At 40.1% G+C, this 19,959-nt stretch overlaps 1 protein-coding gene across 5 annotated transcripts in view; it reads right to left on the bottom strand.

Annotated features, from left to right (window-relative positions):
* ARVCF (ARVCF delta catenin family member) overlaps positions 1–19,959 on the bottom strand; it is a 247,836-nt gene that overhangs the window by 173,593 nt on the left and 54,284 nt on the right. For all 5 annotated transcript variants that reach the window (XM_053471261.1, XM_053471240.1, XM_053471231.1 and 2 more), the window contains exon 3: positions 9,452–9,483. The gene's annotated coding sequence lies outside the window, so the exon portion shown is untranslated. The remainder of the gene's footprint in view (positions 1–9,451; positions 9,484–19,959) is intronic.

A 19,959-nucleotide genomic window follows, 5' to 3' on the forward strand; every position in this document is an offset into this window, starting at 1 on the left:
GAGCCCTCTTACTGGGGGCAGGGCTAGCCCAAATAAGACTTTAGTAGTCAGGTAATAGGGAGGTGGCAGTAAGCCGGATGTTAGCAGAGTCTGAGCATCACCATATGCCGCTCCCTGGCCCCATGGTTGAAGAAATGGTCCAGAAAAAGCAGTGCTTTGCCTAGAAACTGGAGACCAGTTGCCAGGTATGATCATTATGATCGCTCGATCTTTCAATGAAAACGCTTCCCAATACCCTATTTAACTACATGAAAGTTTGTATTGAACCTTTGCTAATATGTACACAATTTACTGTGACTTGTGATATATTCACATGAGTGAAACATAAGACAGCAGACGGGAAAGAAGCAGATGAGGATATCCCTGCTTTTAGTGTTGTATTCAGAGTGACAGACAGGCCATAGTCTGTAAGCCATGTTTTAGGTGACTGAATATCTGGATTATACAGACAGGTGATAAAGCGGATCTGAACCTCCTTTCTGTGTGTGTCTAGACCGACGGCTGCTAACATTTTACTATCCCGATTAGTATGTTAATCCCCTGCTGTGCTGCAGACTGGCCACTGACACAGCAGTGATATTATCTCACACTTCAGGAATCCAATGGCAAGTGCAATTAGGAATTACTGAAAATGAAGGTACTTGTCGAGATTGTAACCTCCAGCAGCCAGCCAGAGGAAGTAGAGCAGAAAACATCAAACTATGTCTGATAACTAATTAAAGAAAGAAACAAAGAGTCAAAGTCTTTCAATTCGATTTGCTGGATTACAAGTGTCCAGCGGCCATTTTTTTAGAGGCTCCAAAGCTTTGCAGAGAAAGGCAAAGGCTGTTTTTTTTTTGTTGTGATTGTTGTGCAAGTGGCCTACATAGCTTCATATGATTTTTGATTGGTGTAAAGGAAAAGAAAATGCAGTTTCTGTCACACACTATGACTGTAAAGGGGTTTCTGGGGCTTTAGTCACTAATTATTTGACATAAGTGAACTGCTATTATAAAGAAACTGATTTCAATTGTAAAACAAAAGGACAATTTAGACACTCCGTGTATAACATAGGGGGATATTTAAAAATACTGTAGTTGGGCAGCTTTGTAAACCCTACGGTAGAACAATAGGCACCGTAAAGGCTCCTTTTTTCCCAAACAATTGATTATCTCTAAAGTGCCAAGGAGTGGTCCTTATGCTGCCAAATACATAAGGGCCATCTTTAAAGCAGGTAAAAGCATCTCTTTTACCTTTTTGTTGAGCAGAAGCAAAATGTTGCACTAAGGAGAGAAGATCTTTGTGGGTTGCAGCATGAAAGTAGGCTGTGGTGGGGGGCTACTAGGGGATGTTTGCCCAGGGCCCCGTTATCATTAAATATGGCACTGAACTCCATGAACAGATGTTACGCCAGACAGCATTGTCAGATGGTCATAATACCTTTATAAATACTGGGAGGCCAAAAGGTTTATGTTTATGGAGGCATTATGGTACACATTGATGAACCAGCCACAATTGCCAAAGAGGCCTATGGAAAGTTCCTGTTGCTTTCTTTACCTTGGGCATTTTGTATATTATATATATATATATATATACATGCACACTATATGACCAAAAGCATGCAGACATCTGACAATCACAACTATACGAGCTTACATGAAAATGAAGCCTGATTCACCGCTCTAGAGAACATCTTCCCATCGCTCTATAGTCCAGTGGTGGGGTGCTTTACACCACTTCCAGAGGCAGTTTGGAACTCCATAGGGATTGATGCTACATAGGATTTTACGTGCAACATACTTCAGCACACAGCAGCCGTGCACTATTAATGCGTGTGGTCTACCACTTTTTGGCTGAGCTGTTTCCACTTCACAATAATAGCACTTACAGTGGACTGGGGCAGATATGGGCAGAAATTTCACAAACTGGTTTGTGGCAAGGTTGACATCCCATGTCATTTTTGAAGTCAATGAGCCCTTCAGTATGACCCATTCTACTGCCAATGTTTGTCTATGAAGATGACATGCTTATGTTCTTGAGTATGCAATGAGTATGGCTGAAACAATAAAACTAAATAATTAGGAGGGGTTTCCCAATACTTTTGTATGTTTTATATATGTATAGAAAAGCAGAAGCTAAAAAAGTTCCACAAACTAAAGTTCAAGCAGGAGTTATTTGATGTGAATTAATGTTACTTGGTGTCAACAACCTAGAATAAGAATTCACCTTTACGTATATATGAACCTTATGGCCACAAATGACAAACAGGATGACCTGTCACACCTGTGTAATGGAGTTACAGCATAAGCAATATGTTATTTTAGTGAGAGTCTGAGCGCTACATGTTGAAATATATCAGCATCCTCTAATTTGTCCGTCTCAAAGAATCCCAAACAAGTATCACTAAAAGGACTGATTTTCAGCAGGGAGAACCTGGCAATGAGTTTTAGCTGTACCCTGCAATACAAATGCACTCTTAATATGTTTTAGGCTTTGTTGAACATGGGATATCACTAACCAAACACATTAACTACTCATTCACAATGCTAGCTGATAGCTCAGAATCAATAAACCGAATCTTTTCAGTAATAGCTTCTATTTCCACAGAATACCTGCTATTTCTGAAATGAAATCTGTAGCGAAGAAAGCTCTGGCCCATCAGACATATTCCATAAAGGGTGGTAAAGAAACAATAACTCCATACATGGCTTGCTCTGGAATAAACACACTACCCTTTATAACGAAGAGTACAGAAAATAAAAAAAATAAAACCAAACTGGAATAAAACCCCATGAAGTGCATGGTCTCAGCAGACAATCATACAATGAGAGAAACAAGGCAGAATGCCAGCTCAGCAGAGGATGAAGTACTGTTAATTAGAAAATATTGATCTGGTCTTCCCTCACCTTTTATAGGATCAATAATACAGCGTACAGACAAACATATGTCCAAATCCCAGCAAAAGGCATTCAAGGGGAATCCTGGCTTTAGAGGTAGATGTCTGCAGAGTGAATACTACCGCGTCTACATAAAGGGATGCCTAAAACCCAATCAAATTAAAGAACACAAAGACATCGCCTGCAGATCCAGCGTATGCTGCTCATATGTCACTGGCTTTCTGACCACAATGAACAGTTATGGTTATTCCACTTGTCCATTGCGGAATCCAGCCTTAAAGGTAAATGCGCTGGGTGTAGGTACAGGCATGCTTCCAATGTACACAAGCGATTGAACAGACATCTGGCCCTACCGACTGAACTTATGATGTCAGGAGATCGCAAGCATGCAACTGAACACTGACTAGTTTTCATGGTTTGTTTCACGGATCCCCAAAATAAGTATATGGCCCTTCAAGAACATCCAAATGAATCCAAAACAGATGCAACGCCCTGCTACCCTTGAAACTCAAATATTAAATGCACAATAATTTGAGGAATATATTGTATTTTCTACGCTGGAGCACCAGCGCTCGGCTAGGAGCTACCGCATGTTCTTTATACATAGACTTTAACAATACACTGCCTCCTGTTAGCAGCACCTGGCCAATTCAATTTTCAGTGCCTCCCTTGGTTTTCTCCATCACTTGTCTGAATCTTTCACCAACAGCCGTGACTACTGCAAAGGGGATGAAAAGCTCAATCATTCAATTTAGGTTTATAGGCCGCTAATAAGTACATAACACCATACAACAGCAGATTATATTTGTCAAACAACAGACAGGGTTTCATTGTGCTCGCTGAATGGGAATAGAGCTGAACAAACAATACATTAACTTATGAGGATGTAACGGCTCAATGAAACATTATTTAAGGCAAATTAATAAACAATTGGTTGTTTCACATTACTGCTGGAAGACAGATGGTAGCTTTAAAGAAAAGTGATACATATCGTGGACAGTTTCAAGGAGTTGCTTACTGAAGGTACGTGTGTCAGCACATTGTAAATCTTCCCACCATTTAGCTATAGAGTGCAAATCGTTGCAGAAGGACTTAATAATTCAGAGGTAGTGGTACAATATAAGCATATTAAGCAACTGCCAAGAGCCCCAAATGGTCTAAGGCCCTGAAAGCGGTGGGTGGGGGGGGATTTGTAGAGAAGTGCAACCAGAAGGTGTAACCAGTATCAAGGACAGTGTCACCGGGTGCGTGTACATGCACATTAGGGTCTGTATATGTAAACGGTGCCCACCAACAATATGGATAGTCAAAGAACTCATTAAGTACTTTAACCCCTAGGTGATTTTCAAGTGACCCTTTTTCACGCAAATGATATGTTCTTTTTCAAGGACAGATACAGCTTTTTAATACCATTTTTATCTGTACAGTCTGTTATTTATTATAAATAATATGTAAAAAATCTCAGTAAAATATTTTTTTATTATTCATTTCTTTTGATTTAAGATTGATAGGAGTGGGGGCAAAGGCATACAGGGGTATTCTGCAGAATCCCTCGATACATTTGCAAGGGGAACCAAATAAAAATTGAAAGGGTCCACTCAGCTGTCGTAAACATTAAGTTGGCTGGAGTGTCCCTTTAATGCTACATGAGACAGCAATGAGAGAAAAAAGGGACATTATATGATGTTCTGGCCTCTCATTACACTAATCATACATATGGGGTCATTTATGTATATTCTTTTCAACATGCATTAAAGGTTAGCCCCGGACCCCTAAAACCAAAAGCTACCCATTACTGCAGGTGCTCAGACATGATGGGGCATGATGGTATAGCACATCACTTTTGCATCCTTCAAAGGGGTTTTTAAGTCTGCTAAACTTTATTTCTTCATCTAATATTTATTTTGATATATTTTACTGTGACCCATATGTTTATTTCCTCCATAAAATATTTTATATTACACCCATATTATTTCAATGTGTTTGTTTATAGATCAACAACATACTGGGCCTTGTCCCTGACCCGACTCTGCTATGTAGAAAGCTTTTCACTGCATACAGGTACATGATTTATCCAACTGCCACCAAAACCGGTGCGTCTCTACGTTGAAGAGATTGTACACAATTTGGCACACAGAGCTACATATAATAATGAAAGTAAGTGACTTATCGGTTATGTAATCAGTCCTTTAAAATAAAGCACGCCAAAAACTCAAATATTCAAGTATTCCGTGTTTGTGTCCTATTAACAAATTTGGTCAGTTATATGACCAGATTCGGCTGCCTCTCTGACACCGATCATGATATATGTCAGTCCCACTCACCCACCTTTCTGTCATTGAGTTGGAATACAGTGACATAATCCTCATTAATTGAAAAGTAGACAGACTGGTTGATATAATTTAATACTTAATATGTCTGGAATAGGAAGTGGCACGTCTCCTCTCTCCATTATTGCTCTCAATAATGCATTGACCTAAAGTATTAAGTCATGGTGTCCTTTCTAACCTTTTAAAGAGCCATAGTACGGTGATCAGTTACAACCTTAATGCTATAAAAATGAAAATATATTAAACACATTTATGTAATAAGTAAGAATTTCAATCAGCAATGCTAATTCGGGGGCATGCAAGGGTTATTTATATGTAGAAAGTTTGGGGGAAAGCATGATAAATTCTGAAAGAGATATGTTATACTGTAAAGAAGCTCAACCCATCCTTGTGCATCATGAAAATGCCCAGCTAAGCACCAGTGACAGAAACATTGAATTTGAGGGGAGATAAGAACCATTTGGCCCATCTAGTCTGCCCATTTTTCCTTACGTAATACTCAGATCTTAATCAGTCCTTGTTCTTTTCTAAGATTCAGGATAGCTTTATGCCTATCCAATACATGTTTAAATTCACTCAATGTTTTAGCATCTTCTATTTCTGCTGGGTATCTGTTCCACCTATCTACCACCCTCTCAGTAAAACTTCCTTCCATTCCTGCTTTAAAAGAAGCTTGTCTCCTGTGATTTGTTAAACCGCCTCCATTCCCTTCTTTCCTCCAACATGTCAATATCCTTCTAGAGATAGGCTCTCCAGAACTGTACACAATACTTTAGGTGTGCTCTATTCAGGTATATGTAAAGGAGCAGAACCCCCTCTCTCTTCCTAATGCCTCTCACTTTACCACCCTGCACCTGCTTGCTTTTTCCAAAGGTTTATTGCATTGTCTGCTTAGCGTTAAGTCTGCAGAAATAATTACTCCTAAGGCCCTCTCTCTTCTGTTGTCACTGACAGAACAGTGTCCCAAATACTATATTTTGGCTTGGCTAAGTGTATTACTTTGCATTTATTAACATTACCAGGTAACCAGGGGGTCTATCGGGACATCCCTGGCAGTCCCCGCCGCCCTCCTGCGTTCATAATATGGGTAAGCAACCCAGCTCTTGAAGCAAGATGCTCCTGTGGGGAAAAGAATCCCTCAAAGAACTGTACCACCAGTCATGATGCAAGAGAACTGTAGAACTTTGATTGTGAAGCAATGGAGGTACTCTTAAAGGTGTGTATTTCATTAACTTTTCATCTTCCTCACTTAAAGAGAAGCTTTACTTTCCCTGACACCCCCTTAAAGGAAGAATGCACATTAATCCCTTCAGTCCCAGAGGTTTCTGGTACCTCAGGACACGTAGCTTTTTTGCCATTTTTACCACGTGTGGGTTTAATTAAGATTCCCATTTTCAGTGTTTGATGTACCGATGTTATTTATTTCCAAACAAATGGGGCTTCATACATGCAAATAAGCGCTAGTATGTAATAAACCTTCTTAGGATTTTGTCTACACATTTGGTTCCCATGTTAAACAATGGGTAAATTTATGTTCCCCTGATAACAGACATACTCAGCATACATATTTTTTACGTTCTAGAGGGCCACATTCATCCCTTACGATCAGACATCCTATCAGGGTCTAGACCAGGGGTAGGCAACCTTCGGCACTCCAGATGTTGTGAACTACATTTCCCTTGATGCTTTGCCAGCATTATGACTGTAAGAGCATTATGGGAGATGTAGTCCACAACATCAGGAGTGCCGAAGGTTGCCTACCCCTGGTCTAGACAGTGATGTGAAGCAGTGACGTCTCCCAGAAGGAAATGCTCGACCACGTGATAGGGCATTCTTTATGTAAGGCTTACCGGTGCTCGTGCCAGCAGCCGGTCAGCAGGAAGCCAGCATGCCAAAAGACATCTCTACCTGCAAGTAAGTCAGGGTGTATCTGTACATTCATTTGGGCCTTTAGTGATACCTTTTCTGGATGTTACAAGGGGACTGTTGAGGTTAACGTTCTCTGTGAATACTCTCATGTCCATTCCTCCTCTGTGGAACCCACAACCAGGAAGTGTCAAAACAAACCTCCACCTGCACAGTTCTCTTCCACACAAACTAGCTGAGGGTTGGTAAGGGGCAAATACTTATGGTGATACTATAGAATCCCCTAGGCATTTGCAAAAGGGACAACGGGAAAAGTGCATATGATGGCTGGAAAGTCGCTTTAATAATGCATTCTGGTGGGCCAACTCCAGTGAGTTTCATCTATAAGAAGGGTTGAGCTGCCCTTGCTTTATGTGTATAGAATAATCAGCCAAATTTAATTATGCGTTACAAAGGCCAAGCTTAGACCTACATGTGAAGGTCATTTGGGTTGGCCTTTCATAGCATAGCGACATGAAGAATTTCCAACGCTCACCTAATTGCAAGCTCCCTAATTTATTATACACACCCTCCAACTCTGGAGGAAACATTCCAGGAGAGGCTGAATGCTAGTGCAAGACAACCAATTTGTTGGCACTCTAACAGCAAAACATACTAACCTGTCCCTGCTCATTTTAGATCAGAAACAGACTTCTACTACTACTTCTACTTCTACTAACATTACCCGAAAGCTAGAATTGCACATAAATGCTATACATGTTATCAACCAAAATCCTGTCTAAATCGAGCTGTTCTATGTGCCATCTTGGTTTAACTCCATCTTCTTGCATTAGTCTGTCTTCCTGCTCAGCTTCCAATGACTTGACAAAAGAGATTTTTTGTTGCGAAATATTATCCAGGCACAATCTTCTAGTTTGTCTCTGTCACTAGGGATCATTTTTACATAACACATCAATTCCATGCCAAGTTTAATGCATTCAAATCCAGACACATTTGATGCTTTCTGTATTCAGTAGCTGCACCAAAACAGCATGAGATTCACAGACACACAGCAGCAACCAGTCTCAAGAATGCTTGTAATAAAGATACACTTACCTGTTATCCTGCTGTATTCTAGAATAATGCTCATATCCATGTCTAAGGTTACCGCATGATTGTAATGGTCTTATGTCCTACTGATGTATTAGTATTAGCCCTTAAAATGCTTAGACCCTCTATAGTGCCTTAACTGCTGCCCTTAAATCCGGTACATTGCTAAACATGAACAGAGTCAGTGCTTGATCTTCTTTTAAGACTGAAGAAATACAATAACGATTCCTGAACAGCCAGCATTTCTCCACAGCCTGTTAATTATGTTAAAACAGAGGGTGCAAATTAATGCAGAGCTAACAGTTACAACCATACTCTCAAAAACCCTGGATGATCTTTGTAGCAAAAACCATAAACTGCCACTACAGGAAGGGTTAATATAAAACCACATCTTGAAGTAAACATGTATATATTTTTTCGGCAAGGGAAAAAAAAATCCAATTTCATTTGAAATTACTTTTTTTTTTTTTTTTACTATTTTCTCAGGAAGAAAATTCCGCCATTGGATTACTGAGTATAAAATGGAATTTCAAAGGATCTCCTTGAATCTTTGTTTTACAAGTGCTCAGTGTGCTGTTTTTAGCTACGTCTAAACCAGATGAATAAAAAAAAAATAGCACCAAAATATCTGTTCACCTGAATCCGCCAGCTGCAGACTAGATCTTACGGATGCAGCCAGCCTTCATTTTATCAACATGATTTTTTTTTCATTACGAAGAGAACAAAGATGGAAGATCTTGATAGCTAGGCAGCAATTCGATATAATCAATTTTAAGATGCATTAGCAATGGCATGTAATCTATTAAGAAACATCTATTCATTTTCTGCCATGTACTTAACCAATATCATTTGTAACAGAACCATTTATTACAATATTGAAGAACGCACTTGAAGCATCCACTTCTGCTCTTACTTAAATTATTATTATTATACTGTTTAGGAAGCAATCTAATTCACCTTAGAGTAAATGACAATCTGATCAACACATTCAACGGCTCCGAAGAAATAAACTATAAGGTATTCACGTTCATTATAAAGCACAAAATGAAATACAATCTTCACAATCAGCACTACATGCATAATGATCTGTTTAAATTTCATCCTACAACATTATTTTCTGAATTTCAGACACAATATTAAAGGTGCTGCTCCACATTAATTACACTGTCTGGTATGATAAGAAAATGAACCTGAAGCTTCTCTAGTTTCTATCCATGGAGATTGCTTTCCTTAAAATGAATGAGCACATATATTTTATAAAAAAAACTTTGAATTAGGGAATTTACTTACCATGCACCATCAGCGTATGGTCATTTGTGTATCTGCAAAAAAAGATAGCAACTTTTCTTAGGTATTTCATATTAAGTGGTTGTTTTAATTACACCAGTGTCTGCCACAAGTGTCACTTAACTCATCAAAGGTAGGCAAGAAGAGGAACTACCTGAAAGTTCACTATCTGATACCGAATACATAAGGTGTGCTTGTATATATGCCTTATACTTTAAAATAAATGGAATTCCAAGATAGGATCTGTAGTCCTTTGCTATATGATGCCAGTAATCCTGATGTAATATAATTCTTCCCACAAATACCAAGGAATATCTGTTCTGCATTATTACACAGAAAACAATTTGTTACTTACCGTAAAGGATCTGCCCTAGTGTCCACTCATGCTTATCATGGCCAGCCACATTTATTATTACTAGAAGGATGCAGGATCAATTATCTTATCAGTGCTTCTTATTTATTCTTCTAAAAATCGACTAGTTTCCTTGTTGGAATGGATATGTTATTCATTGGTATTATTATTTTTATTATTTATTGATTAATATAGTCCAATTGTGTTTCGCAGAGCTGTAAAATCCTTAAACAGGTAAAGCATTAATTTGACCTTAAAGAAACAAAAGATGAGTAGGGCCCTGATCACATCTTCATTTAGATTTGTTTAACTCTGACTGCCACTGGAGTCGCATGCGATTTCACTCTGTTTTAGCTAAAATTGGCATGTGTATAGTAAGCATTTTTGTTTCTCTTCACGGGGATTGATGCAATAAAGGATATGTTGAGGTTTTCTAGCTACGAGACTATACAAACCAACCAAAAAATATTAAACACACAAGAGTTGGAAAATGCTTTACAGGCAGCATTTTATTTACAATTAATAGTTGCAGGCATTCCTGCTTAAATAAGTACCTTTAAGTTATGCATTCATCTTTAAACTTCAATGAATAATTGGATAGGATATGGTATATAAGCACATATTTATAGGATGCCAGGACACTGGATGAAATGTGATGTCACATCCAGCTTTAACCACATTACATATTTAGCATTGTGAAATGGTGTTGTACTCTCATGTTACCACCAGGGCAACATGACATCATGGAGTGTTCTACACATGATATTCCCCATCTTTACATGCACGCTACTGCTGCCTAAGCAACTAATAATAATAAGTGACTGTTCATTGGTGTTAGAACCAAAGTCCACAATAGAGAATAGGCCACTGTCACATAACTAGGCCACTACATAATTGACAAATTTAATAGCGTTGCTCTCTGTATCACATTCCAAAAGAGACATGGCTGATGAATAAGGACTGCAGGTTTCGCACATCCTTACTGAGTAAGGCAATTCCGAGAGGGACCATGAGGGATTATAAGAATTCTTTCCTTGCAAAGCTAAATCAGCTGAGCCAACATTATGCCTACTCCAGTGTAATGCGGTAAACCTGATTAGAAACCAGACAAGGCGAGAGTTTGCTGTAAAACACTTAAAGCAAACTGGATCACATTACAGGAAAGTAGCATGTCTGCCAACAGCTTGTGGCACATGCCCAGGAACCAGGTACCATCCACTAAGGTTTCAATGAATGTTGCTTTTACCAAGATTTTCTGTAGTTGAATATACCAATACTCTCTGACCATCCACATCTTTTTTATTGTATATCTCTATAACCATGTCAGAAGGGATACTTAGCATCTCCCACTTTTCTCGAGTAGCAAAAGGCTTCACATTCTACCTGTGATAAACGTCTACCACCCAGCACAGCATAGTTTTACCTCCAGTGTGATGGACTGTGTCTGTACTTATTTATGTGATGTTTTACACCATGTATATGGAAAACAGCTACTTTATTCTATTTATTCACCTTAAGAACGTCCCATTACAATATCTGCCAGATTATAAAATTTAATTAAGGTCACTATCTACCTTTTCATTTCTTGAATTTCCTTTTTCTTACATTTTCTCGTCATTTCTCCGTAGGACTCCAACTTGTTCAGTCTCTCTGAGGACGCTGTAAGGTGAAATGCGTTTTTGTGTGTGTTTCAGTACCGCACATTCTGAATAAGCTTTTAAATTTGTATATATCCAGTCAACTGTGCATTTTAATGGAACATTAATGCATTCTTTATTCTCGCAGGGATTTGGTAGCTCCGATTTATTCTTGTACCAGTACACCCACAATGTATAGTTTTCTCATTATTCTGTGTCAGGCCCCATCCAGGCTGCAGAGCTGCATGTCTTTTGTTTCCCTGTCTTGCTGTGGTCCATTCCTGGATTTCCTTATGCTCTGGTCTGATCTTCTATTCCTTGCTTCCAGTTCTGCTCTTTGCTTCAGCTCGGTTTCCTTTATAAGGTGTGCCCCACCCGTTACGTTTGTCTCAGTCTGCAGTCTACAGGTATGTCTCTTTTATATGCGTTTAGATTTCATGTTTAGTTTGTTTAGTAGCTCTGTAGGCAGGGTTTAGCGTAGGGACCCACCTTATATTGGAGTACTTTGGCGTAGTGGTGGGCTAAGCATACTATGGCCATATGATGTGACGGAATCTCCAATTATTATCACATAGTCCTAGACTAGACCTGTATTATGTATGCCTTATCTGTTATGCTTGCTCTGTCCCCCTTGCTTGCTATTACTCTGCTTAGCTTCCATACTCCCAGCCTGCAGCATCCTGCACATGATTCTACTGCTATGTCGCATGCCTGCTCCGGGGTGCCTGCCGGATATTTCCAAGTTCTGGTTAACATCAGCTGCTATGTCAGGGCGCTGGTATGTGGCTGCACAACCCTAGATGCCCACCCGGGAGAGTGCAGACGCTCTGCACCAGGCCCTGTCCTAGCCCGCTACTGCGCAATAACTCCTGAACTCCATCTTTGGGCGCTCTGGGTCATTACAGTCATCTGTATGGACCCAGTTCCTGACATTCTGGTATATATATGATGATTGAATGTCCTGATGAAGGCTCCATGTAGTAGACTGAAACATCTATATGACCTAAACTAATAAACATTTTTGTACTTATTTGAAGTCCTGCGAATGCTCCTATGTTTAATTGTGGCACTGGTATGGCCTTTAATATACTTCCAAAATGACGTTAACAAACTCACAATTTAATACATGTCTGCATTATAATATTTTTTAACACATACATAGTGGCAACCAACATAAGATGAATATTTAGGATTTGTTTTTATTTGGAAACCTGTCTACTGATGAAAAAAAAAAGAATGTGTTGGACAAGTATATTTAAATATCTTCAGACTAGAGATGATAGGCTACTATAGGGAATGCGAGTGGTTAAATAAAGTAATATTTTTTTCCTTGAGGCAACGTCTTACAGAGGAGGAACAGATACTACCTGTTCTAGGCTCCCTGCTGTCTTCCAATATCTCTTTTTCAGGAGGAAAGGCCATTAGTTTTCCAAATGTCGCTATTTCACATTTCAAAAATTTTCAGCTGTCAGATAGTGGAATTGAGCTGCGTTCCAATAGAAAACAAATGTGCATCTAAGTGTGATTATGTTGAACAGAATCTAAGACTGAAACAAAGGTGACAGTGTTCTCAGCAGACAGAAAAGCTAATATCACTGCCTTATCCCAACACATAGTTTGTCTTTTCCATACCTTACCCTGTAATTAGTGCGTAAGAATTCTGGCCTGGAATAGAGTTTGGGATTTTTTCTTCCAATAGTAACAGTATTAACTCTGCTGCAAGAATACATGTGCCACTGCCTACAATGCACAAAAACGTCTTTCAAAAATATGTTTTTTAGAAATTAAAAAAAATCTCAAACTAAGACTGTTCATTAAGTAAAAACTATTAATGAATCAACAGATCCTGAAAGAGTGTCTAGGTTGACACATTAAGTCTCGCAATAACAGCATATCAGATCAGTAGGGGAATCGGAAGCCGACGAGAGCTCTGTCGTGGTGCAGTGGAGCTGGTCATTGCAGAGGCTACAAACCATAGAGAACCTTTTCCCCTTCTCTCTCTTCCCTTTTTTCCCTTCTTCTATTTTCTTTTCTCCCACTTTCCATATCTCTTAATGTTTTTCTAATGTTTCGGTCAATCCAAGGTGTGATGGAACCCTCCATCACTGGGACCACAGGAGAAGTCTTAGAGCCAGCCTTCTCCCTATTGACTATGGGCCCTGGCTTTACAAAGACTTCGGTGTCTACCCCCAGAATCTGCAAGCAGGGAGTATCACCATTGTTTTAGTTTAATGTCAGTTTAGTTTAATGTTGTATAAGTCAGTACCCACCCCAGTTCCACCACTACAGACATTTACCCTGGCCAAACCTTGGAACTGATTTCGGACAGTAATAGATAGTGGAGGTTGGGACCCTATTGTATTGGTAATCCCTTTACTGCCCCTGTTGTCTCTGGGAGGCAGATTAAGGGGGTGGTTTGTATCCCAATATCTTGTTTTATGTTAATGTGTGATTTGCTGGCTATATCCAGCCATGTGTGTGAAAAATAAGGCAGTCTTCGTTTTGGTTTTACCCTACACTGAGTCTCGGCTAGTGACTGGGAAACCGGGGAAAGAGTGTGTTGTCCCAGGCTAAGGGGGCACAAGTCAGCTCTGTGACACAAGCCATCTTTCAAGGAATGTAGGAATGCGTTCTCCTTATTTTTGTGCACAATCTTCTAGAGTGGGCCATGATGCAAACAAGGAAACATATATCATTACAACTACAAATCCTGTGTAAGTAGAAGGTCGGATACATATTTAAGTTTTTCAAATATGTATTTTTATTCTATTTGTTTCTGTCATTATTGAAAACTCTTCAATAAAATATGATTTGCAAGAAAGGAAAATTGTCTAAAGTTAATAAGTTCACATTTGTAACATGTTTAAGATAGTTGTAATATGGGAACATTTCCTGTGTGTCCTGCTGAGATGATGATGCGTCCCAGCATGCAACTGACCACTCTTTCAGTTAACAGTTTTTTAATTCTTATAACCATATTTTCTAAGGCAAAAACAGGAAATTGAATGAGGTTTTGATAAGCACCCAAAGAACCACATGCTTCCCAACAAGTGGGCCAAAATATTTCATTCAAAACAACCATATTGAGTAATAAAAAATTAATAAAACCCCCACACAAGTCCATGCATAAATATAAAAAATGTTTTGGATATGGAATGTTGGAATGGGAGTATGAAACAGGGTTGCTTAAAGGGGCATAAAATGTGTGTCAAGGAGAAGCACAAATCAAACAGTAAGCAAAGCCAAAACAATGGTTCAGCACTCCAATGCCGACTCCATTCATACAGCTTAGAGAACACACAAAATACTAATTTACCGAAAAAATACTCACAAAAGTACAAATAAAGTAAAAAAAACAGTTCAGAAAAAGCAAACAAAGCTCAATAAATGCAAAAATACTGAAATAAAGAAAACCAAGTGAAAAGAGAACTGTTCCGTGGAGCTCCACCAAACGTTTCGGCTCCAGGCCTTTCTCAAATAGCATATTTGGTTTATTTGACAAACACAAATAAACAGTACACAACTGTATAAAGTGTAAAATTGAATAGCTCACAATATAATTTTATAATATAATGTCACAAAATATAATGAGTATATACCAAATTAATACATAGTATTTAAAATGCATAAAAGCTGCATATAAACAACAAAATAAAAAACCAATACAGAGATCAAAATAACAGAAAAATCCAAATAATCCAAATTATTTCAAAAAGATGAATGGAAACCAAATACACAGCTGGAGTTTGAACTAAATATTAAGAACAACAGATGTATGTAATAATACTGCAACAATCATAATTGAAGATACCAAGTGAAAAATAGACAAATCCTTATCCTCATTTAAGCCATAAGGATTTAGAGTCTGCAGATGATAGATCCATGGAGTATATGTATCGGAGTATATAGTAGGGATATATTATTTCCTTTTATGATATATTTTTCTACACTAGTGTTGTTATTTGTTTTTGTGTATGATTATGTGCTTTTCATGTTTAAGTTACTTTTGGTGATCTGGGGTTGTTTTACCACGCCGTCATTTCACTTCATAAACCAACATGATGGCTGCCATTAGCGGGATAACAATTATGCAGCTGAGGTTAATATTTGTTGATTTTTCTTGCTATTTAAGGATGGATGATATTTGACCTCTCAGATCACCCTTGAGAAAGGCCTGGAGCTGAAACGTTGGGTGGATCTCCAGGGAACAGCTTGTCACTTGTTTTTATTTATTTACATTTTTTGTAATTTTTAAGCTGTGTTTACTTTTTTAAGCTTGCTTACTTTGTAATTTAGTATTTTTTTTCAGGATATTCTTTCTTTTTTTAATAAAGTCTTTATAAAGTATTTTCGGATTGTATTTGATTGTATGTGCCTCCTTATTTAGTATTAGCTTACAGCAGGGCTCGACAAATCCCAGGGGCCAGGTCGCCATGGCGACTGATAATTTTGTCTAGGTGTTTGTGAGCCAAACCTACAATTGGGTTTAGGATCCAGATCCCCCCGCGGCGTTGCAGGGGACTTGGATCCTCCTTTCCGGCAGCAGTGGGCGTCTGTGCGATGCAGACAACCCCGCTGCTGCCGGCGGCTCCGCCCACCCTCCTCACTGAACGGGGCTATCATCGCCCACGAAGGTCACTGAGTCGCGCTGGCCAGCTGACTCAATTCTATTTCGGATCAACGGGGACGGCTTCTTAAAACGCCACCCCTGTCGATTCAAAATAGAAGTGAGTCAGCCCCGTTCAGTGAGGAGGGTGGATGGAGCCGCCGGCATCAGCAGCGGGAATCGAACAGAGTGCACATCGAGGTCTTCAGTCAGGTAAGTTTAAGTAACTGGGGGCATGCTTGGCAGTGGGAGGCTGGGACAAAGATGGCTATGGGAGACTGGGGTCAAAGGCAAACTCTGTCCCCAATTTCCTATAGGCATCTTTGTCAGTAAATAGCTTCCCATAGTCCCATGTTGAGTGTCCAAGATGCCTATGGGAGACTGGGGGCAAAGGCAAATTCTGTCCACAGTTTCCCATAGGCAGTGGCGTCGCTACAGGGGGGCAAGGGGGGGCAATTGCCCCCCCTAGGTTATTCCTTGCCCCCCCTGTTGCCCCCCCACCGAATTTGTAACCCCTTGACTGCTAACGACGGCATGGTGCCGTCGCTAGCAGTCCCAGTCAGGTGCTAACGACGGCACCATGCCGTCACTAGCACTACCTTACCTTGATGGAGGTCTGTGGACCTCCATTACCACCTACCCCGGCGATCTGCCCCTCAAACTGAAGGGCATCAACGGAGCCACCCGATCTGCCCGGTGACGCCTCGCGCAATGACGCGATGACGTCACCGCGCAACTTTATTAACAACTGACAATTGTCAGTTAAAGAGGTATGGGGGCATGCTGCTTAGATGCCTGTATCTCACATACCCCCAACATATACGATTGGAAAGGTAATCGCCTCGCCTTTCCAACGGAATATAGCTTGTAAAAAAATAATAAAAAATATTAAGTTAAAAAAATAAAAATGTAAAAAAATGATTTGGGGGTCTCTAAAGGCAGATAAAAAAGATCAAAATTGCCTAGAGACCCCCAAATTAAATTATTTAAACAAAGTAGTTTAACTTTAAAAAAAAAAAAAGTTTAAGTATTCTAGCTAAATGATCACTGTGGTAGCCAATGTTACCACAGCGATCATATAGCTATAAAAAGTCACATTCCCTTTTTAAAAATGGCCGATACTAATTTTTAATCCTATGATCCCTTTGATCATGGGGTTAAATTTAGCCAACGGTAGAGGGAGGCAATTTTTGAAATCCTGATGAACTGCAAATATTATTAAAATCAGCCATTTAGCCTGTGCGGTACGTGAGTAACCATATCATCCCTGGAGCGCCTTGCATTTTTACTGCAAAACTTATTTTTGCTGTAAAAGTGATTTTTTTTTCTCCCTTTACCATCATTTCTTTAGGATTGTAAGGGGAAAGAATGGTGTGTGCTTCTGTGAGTGAATGTATTTAAAGTATGGTGTGTGTGCTTCTGCGAGTGAATGGAGATATGAAAGGCGTGTGAATGGTCAGTAATTAGGGTTGAAGCCTTGACGTGGCATTACTGCTCACGTAAGAAGTTAAATTATGGTACACATTTGCAAAAACGACATCCCTTGGCGCATCAAATGAGGGGCTGCGTGTGTTTCTAGTACAAACCTGGAGTGCGCAAGACACAAATGAACATGTCGCTATGGATAGAAAAAACATATTTTCTAGCCAAAGCGACATATTCCATCATTATTTGTGCACTCAACTTTTGTCCTAGAAATACATGTAGCCCCTCATTTGAAGCTCCAAGGGGTGTAGTTTCTTAAAATGGATGAATTGTCTGAATGAGGGAGAGCATGAGTTAATGTGGATGAATTGTCTGAATGAGGGAGAGCATGAGTTAATGTGCGTATCATAGATGTATAATTGTGGAAGGGCAAAGATGGCACTAGCAGAATGTTTGAGCCTTGGGGACCAAGATGGCACAGGCAGGGTGTATATGGGACAAAGATGGCAAATCGTATGTGTGTTATCTGGGTGCTGGCCAGGTTCTATGTGGGCAGTGTGGACACCAGGGCTGGCTTTGGGGGGTGCAACCTGTGATCTATCCCTGTAATTTAGGGGGTTTTAAATATACCATTAATGCCGTGTTTTTATGTGAATTCCAATTGATCTATACCTGCAAAGCTGGGTTTGTGTGTTCTTCTGTAGATTCATATCTGCTATGCTATGTTTCCATACATTATTTATGTATACCTGCAAATACAGAGTTTGTATGTCTTGTTCAGTTGATTAATACCTGCAATGCTGTTTCCATGTATTTATTTGATCTATACCTGCGATGCTACGTTTCATATATCATTATTGTATACCTGCAAATACAGGATTTGTATGTCTGATTCTGGTTTATTTGATATATACCTTCAGTGCTGAGATCACAAGTGAATTTCAATTGATCTATACATGCAAAGCTGGGTTTGTGTGTTAATGTGTTGATCTATACCTGTTATCGGCAGCAGGGTCTAATATTTATATATATATTGTAGGGGACAGCTCACGCATGGGGCGGCAATGACAGTTTCACACAGGTTTCCAACGTAAAAGCGTGTTTATTTAGACGTTGTAGTCACAGAGCACCTTGTAAACAAAACAAACTATAAGCCTGTCCGGCTCTAACTAAACAGCAGGATACCTCTCTAGCAGCCTAAGGTCTGACGCAAAGCAAAGCAACCAGTTTTGTATGGGGTAAAGCTTCATACCTGGTGGGCTGCAGCGCTGGCTGTAGCTGCTCCTTCATTCAGTTTCTCCCTCTCTCTGCAAACCTAACAGCCCTCTCTTTTAAGGCTTCCTCCCCAGTAACGAGCTTAGGAAGCCTCACCTGAGAGCACCTAGGGTTGCTACCATGCCTGGCTGAGGTAACCAGGTGAGATATATATCCCATCAACCACTCTCCCATACACTTTACCACATATCCCCCCCGTCGACTCCAGACCAGAGGTCTGGACAGCGTCAGCAACCATACAGTACACCCTGGACAACGCATCCGCATTCCCATGCAACTTCCCTGGTCTATGCTCCACTGTAAATCTAAAATTTTGCAAGGAGAGAAACCATCTGGTCACTCTTGCATTTCTCTCCTTATTCTGTTTCATCCATGCCAAAGGAGCATGGTCAGTCACCAACACGAATTCCCGGCCCAGCAGGTAATATCTCAGGGACTCCAACGCCCACTTGATGGCGAGACACTCCCTTTCCACTATGGCATAATTTGCCTCTGCTGGGGTCAGTTTCCTACTCAGGTACAGCACTGGGTGTTCTTCCCCATTAACCACTTGCGACAAAACTGCTCCCAAACCTGTAGCAGACGCGTCTGTCTGAACCAGAAATGGTTTCCTAAAATCTGGGGAAACGAGCACTGGCTGGTCACATAGGGCAGACTTCAGACTCTGAAAAGCCTTCTCTGCCTCGGGGTTCCACTTTACCATCACTGACTTATCACCCTTCGTTAAGTCTGTCAATGGTGTTGCCATTGAGGCAAAGTTGGGCACGAACCGACGGTAGTACCCGGTTATGCCAAGGAAAGCCCTCACTTGTTTCTTTGTTACTGGCCTAGGCCAGTTCTGTATCGCCTCAATCTTATTGATCTGGGGTTTAACCAGCCCCCTACCAATGATATAACCCAGGTATCTTGCTTCCTCCAGACCCACTGCACATTTTTCAGGGTTTATGGTTAGGCCTGCATCACTAATGGAGTCTAACACGCCCTGTACCTTACAGAGGTGACTTTTCCAGTCAGACGAAAAAATTACCACATCGTCCAGGTAAGCAGCGGCATAATCACGATGCGGTCTCAAAATCAGATCCATCAGCCTCTGGAAGGTAGCAGGGGCCCCATGTAACCCAAATGGCATTACAACATACTGGAACAGGCCCTCTGGAGTGGAAAAGGCAGTCTTCTCTTTAGCCTCCTCAGTCAACGGTATCTGCCAATAGCCCTT

The sequence above is a fragment of the Spea bombifrons genome, chromosome 1 (assembly GCF_027358695.1).
Source record: "Spea bombifrons isolate aSpeBom1 chromosome 1, aSpeBom1.2.pri, whole genome shotgun sequence".
Lineage (NCBI taxonomy): Eukaryota > Metazoa > Chordata > Amphibia > Anura > Pelobatidae > Spea > Spea bombifrons.